Source organism: Paroedura picta, chromosome 1 (assembly GCF_049243985.1).
Source record: "Paroedura picta isolate Pp20150507F chromosome 1, Ppicta_v3.0, whole genome shotgun sequence".
Taxonomy (NCBI): domain Eukaryota; kingdom Metazoa; phylum Chordata; class Lepidosauria; order Squamata; family Gekkonidae; genus Paroedura; species Paroedura picta.
This window is the reverse complement of record NC_135369.1, coordinates 92,353,391-92,362,338: the sequence shown is the minus strand read 5'-3', so window position 1 is coordinate 92,362,338 and position 8,948 is coordinate 92,353,391. Positions and strand designations below refer to the sequence as shown.

The 8,948-nt window shown below is 42.4% G+C and overlaps 1 long non-coding RNA gene across 1 annotated transcript; it reads right to left on the bottom strand.

Moving 5' to 3' along the window:
• Positions 1–324: 324 nt before the first annotated feature.
• On the bottom strand, positions 325–4,456 carry LOC143839938 (uncharacterized). The gene is made up of 3 exons (XR_013231954.1): positions 4,394–4,456; positions 1,227–1,458; positions 325–438 (listed from the first exon to the last, which is right to left on the bottom strand). It is a non-coding gene; the product is annotated as an uncharacterized LOC143839938 (long non-coding RNA).
• Positions 4,457–8,948: the final 4,492 nt, after the last annotated feature.

The window sequence follows — 8,948 nt, the reverse complement described above, 5'->3', positions numbered from 1 at the left end:
GAGGATGTCAGGTATCCAGAGGAAACATTTACTCTGCAGTATTCTTCTGTTAAAGGAAAGAGCTGCTAAAAGCGGCCAGTAAAAAGGATGATATGCAATCTGCAATTTTTCCCCTGCAAATGCTTTACCATTTATTTTGGCACTAAAATATTTATACAAGATGGTTTCTCAAGACCCAGGCTGATTGTGAAAACAATTTCCTTGCTTCTTCCTTTCATGGAAGAATGTTGAAGTTCAAATTTACAACCTGTGGTGCTGAATTCTGTACTTGTTTATACAACTATGATGCTGTGTAAACCTTTTAAAAATAGTCTCAAATTGCACCAGACTTACACATGCACAAAAATGGCAGCAAAGTTTGTCCTTTCCAGTTCCTCTCTCAAGTAGTAGTCTGTGCTGCTCCAATCATTTCAGTGAGGTCTACTTAGGAAAGTGCTGCTGGATGAACAGAAAATAAGTTGCAATGTTATTTAGGAGACAGTTCTCTAGGGTACCTGTTACCCCAAATTAACAGAAGAGGAAGAGCTTTAAAAAAATCAATGTAATGATGCATCATCTGTTGTTCTGTACGTGGAATGAAAACAAGAGCACAAAGATTTATTAATGGTGCTTTAGAGAATTATTGAAATTAGATTTAATTAGCTGTGCAATTTGCTGGAACCAGAATTTTAGCATTTTTGATATAGCGTGTGCCCTTATTTGTCAAATAAAAATGTACCAAATTGCTTTCACAAGGAAAATAAAGAAAGCAACAAAATAGCCAATGGCTAGAGAACCTTTATTTAAAATATTGACTGAATGAACAGCGTGTGTGCATGTATTATCTATATCTGGGTCTGCTTATCTATAGTATTTCTGGCCCCATTCTCCCGTCACAAGAAAGGGCATTTTGAATGAACTACTAGTTAAAAGACATAGTTCGCAATGTTGAACTAAAAATAAAGCCTCCAGCCAACAACGTGGCCTCTGGTTTCTTCTCTTATAAACCTTGCTAAAAATGATGGTTGTTTAAAAACAGCATCATTAAGAAAGCACAAAACACCCCAAACATTAAATGGCAGTAGGCTCAACAGAGACCTTCTCCAAAAGGATAAGATTCAGGATATAATGGAATGCTAGCAAAGATGGTGGGAAGAGGGGAGGAATGAGCCTTCCTGGGCAGGAAGGCCTTTTATGCACACACTACTTGCTACAGGGAATCTCAGTAGTCAAGCCTTTAAGCTTACCTTCAGATTCTGTGCTTGCCCTGTGCAGCATTCTTTTTTCTCCGGTTTATTTATTCCACAGCTACAATTTAAAAATGCAGTTTTTCTTAACCGGGGTGGGAATGTCATTTGTGACATGTGGGGGAACCGTCCAAAATTTGTTTGCTTTTAAATTATGCAATTGTCCTATTGCAGCTGTGGAGTAACACCAGGTAGGCGCCTTCCAGTTAAATCCTCATGGCTCATTCCGTTCCTTGAATGAAAGGGAACACAAAAGAATGCAGGCAAACTTTTTTTTTAAACTCCTGAAATTGACAAAACTGTTTTTTGAAACTGTCTAGGGAAGCTCTGAAACTCCCTTTTCTTATAGGCCAGTCCTGGTGGATTCTCTGTTGTGTTATCAGCCACTGGGAAAAATGGGGAAGGATCATCACCCTCTGCCATCTCCCTCTTTCACTGCCCATCTTTTCCTCCTTCTTTTGCCTTACCCCTTCTACCATGCAGGCAAGCGCAACAAGATCTATTATAAGTTTTTGTAAAGAAACAATGTGTGGGCTGGGGAATGGAGAACAGCTTCTCTGTTATGAAGGAAGCCCATTTCACTGTCTGGAGGATGGGGGCATTTCCCTTCTCAGGTGTGAGGTGAGAGCACAGGATCTGACCACATTTGCAAAATCATTCAGCAGAAATGTTCACTCTGGCTCCCAAGCCATGCAGCATCCCACACATTCTGAAGAGGCTTGGATTCTGGATTGGCACATTTAAAAATACAAATAAAGTTAAAAGATAGCCAGGATTATTTTTTTGGGGTGCACTTGCAATAAAACCACCTCATTTCTTGGAAGATTCACATTTTAAACAAAGCAAACTCATTTGCATTTTGATCTGATATGAGATGCTCAGCTGGAAAGAATTGTAGCTTCTATCTGGCACTGGGGTTCCCTTGTCCTCCCAAACTCCCAATAGCACAAAGCCCACCACTTCACCCAAATGATATGCACCCACACATTTATCCTTTTTCCTCCCCCTGCAAATTAAACAGCCACTTAAACCACAGTCAACACTTTGCTGACCTCTTTGCAGCTGCACCCACTGTTAACCACAGCCTTTTGTGTCCTATTTTATCTTCCTTATTGGTTTTCTGAGCAGGAAGAAAAGGATTCCAGGTTTAATCAACTGAGAGAGGGGGGAACAGATCAGAAACTCAATCAACAGGGAGAGAGGGAGAGGGAGAGGGAGAGGGTCCCTTCAAAATAATTTCTCAGACCCCCTCTTTCATTACTAGTCTTTTCCTCCACTCTCCCTCTTCCCTTTTAGAGTTTGTGAAGAGGCTTCTCAGAATTGCCAGAGAAGCATGGTTTCTTCCCTGTCATTTATTTTCCCAGCAATTCAAGACTAGCAATAGTCTTATATCATTGATACTCATACCACTTGTAAAAAAATTAAAATGTAAACAAACAAGGGAAAAAGTAATCAGTCAAGCTTGCACACTGATGTGGAAGGTACAGACTGGGCAGAAGGACCTCAATGTGGGTGGGCAGCAAAAACATTAATAAAACTTTGAGGGGTAGCAGAAGGGTCCAGGGGGCTAATCAGATTGAATCTGTATGTGTTTGAATTGCCTTGGGCTCAGAAGTAAAAGTTGGCACAAAATCTGGGAGAAATGATTGGAAATGAACTGAGCACTGAAGGCGGGGGGGGGGGGAGAGGAAGAGAAGAATCAATTCAGAATGAAAAAGTAAAACCAACAGAGATATACAGCAAAAGGAAGGGGAAACACCTGTGCCATAGTGGTAGGCTTTTCCAGAGCTGTGGTACCGCAGGGAAGTCCATTCTCATAGCTCCTCATTGTACTTCAGGGAGCATCTTATTCTCAGAATGCAGGAAGCTGTCCTTGTGGACCAAGGCTGTTCAGGACTTTAAAAGTTGCAAACAGCACTTTGACTTGGGCTCCGAAACTGGCAGCCACTGCTGACAGATCAAAATGAGAATAATACATTGTTGGCAATTTGTTATCTACTAATAATTGGGCATGAGCCTCTTGTGGCAGCAGACATGCTTTGCCCATGAGGCTGGGAGTTCAATCCCAGCAGCCGGCTCAAGGTTGACTCAGCCTTCCATCCTTCCGAGGTCGGTAAAATGAGTACCCAGCTTGCTGGGGGGTAAACGGTCATGACTGGGGAAGGCACTGGCAAACCACCCCGTATTGAGTCTGCCATGAAAACGCTAGAGGGCGTCACCCCAAGAGTCAGACATGACTCGGTGCTTGCACAGGGGATACCTTTACCTTTTACCTTTAATAATTGGGCAGCCTCATTTTGGACCCGCTGTAGGTTTACCATAGTAGTGTCACTGATATCATGACAGATTGGGAGCTGTCTTGTAAATTTTTTGTCTGTTCTGGCCACAGAGCCATTCATATCTTCCTCTGGACAAGGAGGTTGCAACACCATCTGTCATTTCCCCAGGAAAACACTTTCTTGGGGGCACTTTCTATGTATGTGTGGAGGGGAATAACTCAGATGCCATAAATCCAATCCTCACTGAACTTGGAGGGCAGCTAGAGTTGATTGGAGATCCCCTGCACACTCCTTTTTTAAAATGACCCTGTTGACTCTGCACCACCGTGAAGCATTGTGGAGCTGACAGGGGCATTTTTTGTCCCTTTTGGGACATTGTAGATGGGGGAAGATCTGGCCCTTTCACACAGGCTAGGCCTGAGATAGGCCCTGTTGGCACCCATGGTGAAAAAGGGAATGTGGGAATATCCTTGTTCCCTTGCCATGAGGCAATGGAGGGCCTGATTCAAGCCAGGCCTTAGCTAGGGCTTGGCTGGTGCCAATGTCATGTGGAAGTGGGGCTTAGCTCTGCTACTAGAGGAGCACCGTCCCGGCCTTTAATCCTCCTGCAGGAAAGGTCTCAGTGGGGCAGGTTGACTGTGGAGACAGGTAATTAGATAAGCTTGCCAACTCCATACTGGGCCCCATTTGGGAACTGGCAACCATATATATTTTCCCCCTTTTGTGTGGAGAGTTGAGATATCTTAGTCTCTTGACTGTATGGGTCTATTAATGGATGACAGACTATTTCTTTTATTATTGCATTTCCTATGTGTTGTTTTCACTCCATAACCTTACCAGCCATTGAATGTCCTCTGGGGTTAATGATGTCAACAGTTATATATTTACCACAGGTTAGACCAGCATTGTTTCTCAGAATGACAGGTCTGGCTCTGGAGGAAAATGCTGCAGCAACCAAAAGAAAGCCAAGCTGTGTGCATCCTTTACAAAACATAAAAGAAGAAAAATGTTGTTTAAACCCACAGTGTCCATTTCTGCTTTATCGCTATTCAGGAAAATAGTCTTCCACAGAGAGCACAAAGGAACTGGAAACAGTGTTGCAAATAGCAATAAGATAGATACTATATTGCTACCACTGTAGACAAATATAAACTGATAAACCAAAATTATTTTAAACTTATTTTGTATTTTCCAGGGTCTGTGTTTTGTCAACATTGTTAAGCTTATTGTATTGTAAGCTATATATTATAGCAAAGTCCAGTAATAAAGATAAACAAGCTTTATAAAGAAAATGTATACATTTGAGCAAAACACATGGATTTTGCATTGCATATATATGTGTGCACATGAATGTATATGTTACATTGACTATGATGTATGGGCTTATAAACTGAGTTTTAATACCAACAAGGCAGAAATGCTACTGGTGAATAGAAGGTCTGACCCAGGATTTAAGGTGCCAGCCTTTCTGGATGAAGTTGCATGCCCCTTGAAGGAACAGGTTTGTAGCCTGGGGTTACCCTTATACCTGGTCCGAGTGCTGGATAATTGGGTGGCAGCTGTGGTCCAGAGTGCCTTTTACCAGCTTCATCTGGTGCAAATCTTACATCTAGCTTACCAAGTTCTTTCCAGGCATAATTCAAAACGGACCAACATACCTGATGCCTCATTAACCTACCAAACCATTGTGATCACTTTCAGGTGCTGCAGTTTAAGAGGTTAGGCCGGTGGCAGCCTGGGCTTTCTCAGTCACGGCACCAAAGCTCTGGAACTCTTTTGTCAGGGAGATTAATCTGTTCCCTTCTGTTGTCATCTTCTACCAGCAGGTGAAGACTTTTTTTGTTTTGTTTGACATTCCCTCAGGGATCCCTCTTTTCTAACCAATGTGTTCATATTTTGTACATAATTTAACTCTGTTTTGTGTGTATTTTTACTGTGTTTTAAATTGTTTTGACAATGTGTTGGGGAGGACTTGAGTTCAATGTCTTTAAAATGTTATTTTAAAGCTGAGGGTCCTGACTGAGCATTCACAGCTCTGCAGGGGTTGTCAGATAGAGCTCTTCTGCCAGGTCTTTGGTTAAGGGCAGGGCAGGATAGTTGTGCTCTAGGCCCCTCCCCAAGTCAACAAGCTCATCCTGTTGCTCCCTATTAACTCCCTGAGTTGATTATACACCCTCTGTTGAGTGGGGTTGGGGGAAGGTATTTTATTCTGCTGCCTTCATGTATATATGTAAGGAGGTTTGTTGGGGCTATTTAATCTTCATTGTTATCTAGGTTAGCCTTCTCTGATTGTCTTGGGAGAAAAGACAAATGCATAGTACAGTAGCATCAATTCATAACCACATATTGTAAAATATCAGTGATAATCTTTGTGCAGTTTATAAAGTAGCAAAGGAAGGTCCTGATCCGAACTACTTGGCAAACTACTCTCTAAAACACAAAACTCCCTTGATTGACACTGGAGAATATGGGCAAGTAAGTTGCCAGGCCAGCTAAAACATTGCAATCCCCAAATGTTTTTAAGGAAGGACCAGGACAGTTTGATCTAGTTTACATATGCAGAGTAAATATGAGTTTTATCTTCTGTCTCATTAATGGCTTGTATGAATGTTTCAATATTTTTTTCTGTTAGATGGTCAGCCTCCCCTGTCCCCCCAATTTACTTGTTTTAAAAATGTGTCAGATTAATGTCTCCATAAATGAAGACATGGATTATAATGTGACCTGAGGCTCCTACTACTATTTGAGCAGCACATGGAGGACATGAACTGCTAAAATAAAATATCTAAAGACCCTATTCAGCGAATGTGTTGTTTTAAATACTCTTTATAGTACTAAAATTAAGTTTCTTATCCTTTTAACTTCCCAGCCTGATACCGAGTTTGCCTTGTTGTAGAATTATCATACTAATTATTATGAGACAAAATTATTTGCAAACACCTGTGTTCCCAATATACTGAAAGTTATATTTGCATTTAGTCTTAAGGGCTATGAGCTAAGCAACAACTTAATCCAGGAATTGCCGAACAGGGATCTGGGGACCCCAAAGGGGCTGTGGGAGCTCTGGAGGGGTTCCACAGCCTTTCCCCTTGATCATAGGTAAAGGTAAAGGTAAAGGTATCCCCTGTGCAAGCACCGAGTCATGTCTGACCCTTGGGGTGACGCCCTCTAGCGTTTTCATGGCAGACTCAATACGGGGTGGTTTGCCAGTGCCTTCCCCAGTCATGACCATTTACCCCCCAGCAGCAAGCTGGGTACTCATTTTACCGACCTCGGAAGGATGGAAGGCTGAGTCAACCTTGCCCCTTGATCATGGACTTGGCTATAAGCCAGGGAATTGGCTGCTTCAATTGCTTCTCCTCCCCCCTCCTGGGCATGAGTGAGTTATTGTTATACTTTGCCTGTGAGCAAGAGTCAGCCACTGATGTCAGAAAAAAGGTTACTAGATTGTGTTGACACTAGTTGCTATGGGAACAGGTCATGTGATATGTTTACTGGTATGCAAAGTATTTACCACCATTGATTATGTGTCTAGTTCTCATGCACGCAAGTGACCAGAAGAGAAGTAATTCACCTTCTTGTCTCTGTTCTTCTCAAAGACTGCTTTGGGAAGTGAGATAGATCCTTCTTAGAGTGCAAAGATATAACATCTAAGGTCTAGAGCTCCATTTATGAGCTATATGAAGCTATGCATTTCTTGTTTTGTTCCCAAGTTCCCCAACCCTGGTAGTCTAGTAAAATACTTTTCAGTACTACAATACTGTTTTATCTGGTCTCATCATTTGTATGTCAGCTCTGCTAACTTTAATTACATAATTTACCCAACAGTTATCTCATGTTTTCTGCACCTGGGAGGGGGTGGAGCCTGCATACCTAATCCTACCTTAAACCACTCCCAGTCTCTCAGAGGGCTCAGTAGATAGGCCAAGGGTGCAAAAATCAAGGGGGGAGGGAGTTGGTTGTGGTGTGGAAGTGGGGGATGGGCTGTCTTCTCAGCTTTTGCCCTTCTTTCTGGCCTACATTAGGCAGAGTCATCATAGTCGTAGTAAAGGTGATGGGAGGGAGCAAAAGGAGGGTGAAGAATGCAGGCAGTAATATCACTTCAGGGGGAATGGCAGGGAGGCATGGCTGCTGACATCACTTCTGGAGCTCACTGAAGTCTGAAAATTTTTTTCAGGGGCTCCTCCATGATCAAGGCTGGCTTAATCAGTCACCTAATCAATTATCAACCTGTTTGCAATTCTTCATTCACCAAGATGAGACATTCTGTCAGAGACCAGATGTTGATAGCATTGTCTCTTTTATGTATAGCTAATAATTATTTACAAGTGGGGAACCTACAAGGACTTGATGGAGGCATCTCATTTTTTTCTGTATCCCCTCCTCCATTAAGTCATCTTTCCTTCCTTTAGCAGCTTACTTCTCCTCACTTGACCATCCAATCTACCTTTACTTGCTCGCCATCTTCAGCTTTTCTCACTTCTCACCTCTGATAGACTCTCTTTGAGAAAAGTCTGTCCAGGTTGTATGATGGCTGCTGGTGCTGGCCTAGGCACTGTCACATGATAGCCACTGCTCTGGTAGAGTTCCAACTCAGAGTTGGGAAATTCCTGGAAATATGGGGGTGGAGCCTGGGCAGGGCAGAGTTTGGGGTTAGTACTTCCATGAGGTACAGTGGCATTAAATACCTCCAGAACATTCAGATGAACTGATATATGTAATCTGGAGATGAGTTGCAATTCTGGAGATCTCCAGAATCCACCCAAAAGTTAGTAACCCTACTGCTGAGCTTGGCACAGTTGTGTGGCAGCCACTGGTGGTTCCTGGTAGCACCAGACCAAATTGCATGCTGATCACTGCTGCAGCCAGGTTGGGTCCAGTTGTGTGGTAATATCTGAGGAACTTTAGGGATGATGTGGGATGAGGCACTAAAATTATGGGAAGAGATTATTTCTGCTGATTCTTTCTAGCTATAGCCCCTGGTGCCATATTCTTTACCATTCCCAAGAGCCCCCAGATCCCAGTAGTGGTGCAGGTGCACCATTGAGAAAGGGATGATGGCAGAAATCCATTCCATGAACTCCCTCTGTTTGCAATTCAATAGGATCAAACATTGTGAGTGCAAGTCATTTCATAGCTAAAAATGGACTTCTGTCTTTTTTCATGAAATTCAGCTGCTGATCATTGCATTGCAAAAATTTCAGGGGAGATAGATACAGAGAGAGATAGAGACAGATAAATAGAAGCAGTTACATTTTAAATATGAAATGTTTCTTTAGACAACATTCCCAGGAAATGCAGCAGGGCAGCATTCTGAGCTCTTCTTCCTGCTGAGAAATACAGAAATGTTAATGATTTCTAATGTGATTTGCTAGGTACTCCAATAATCCATTTAGTCCATATCATCCAATTAGCCCATATCATTCGCACTGTATTGTGGCAC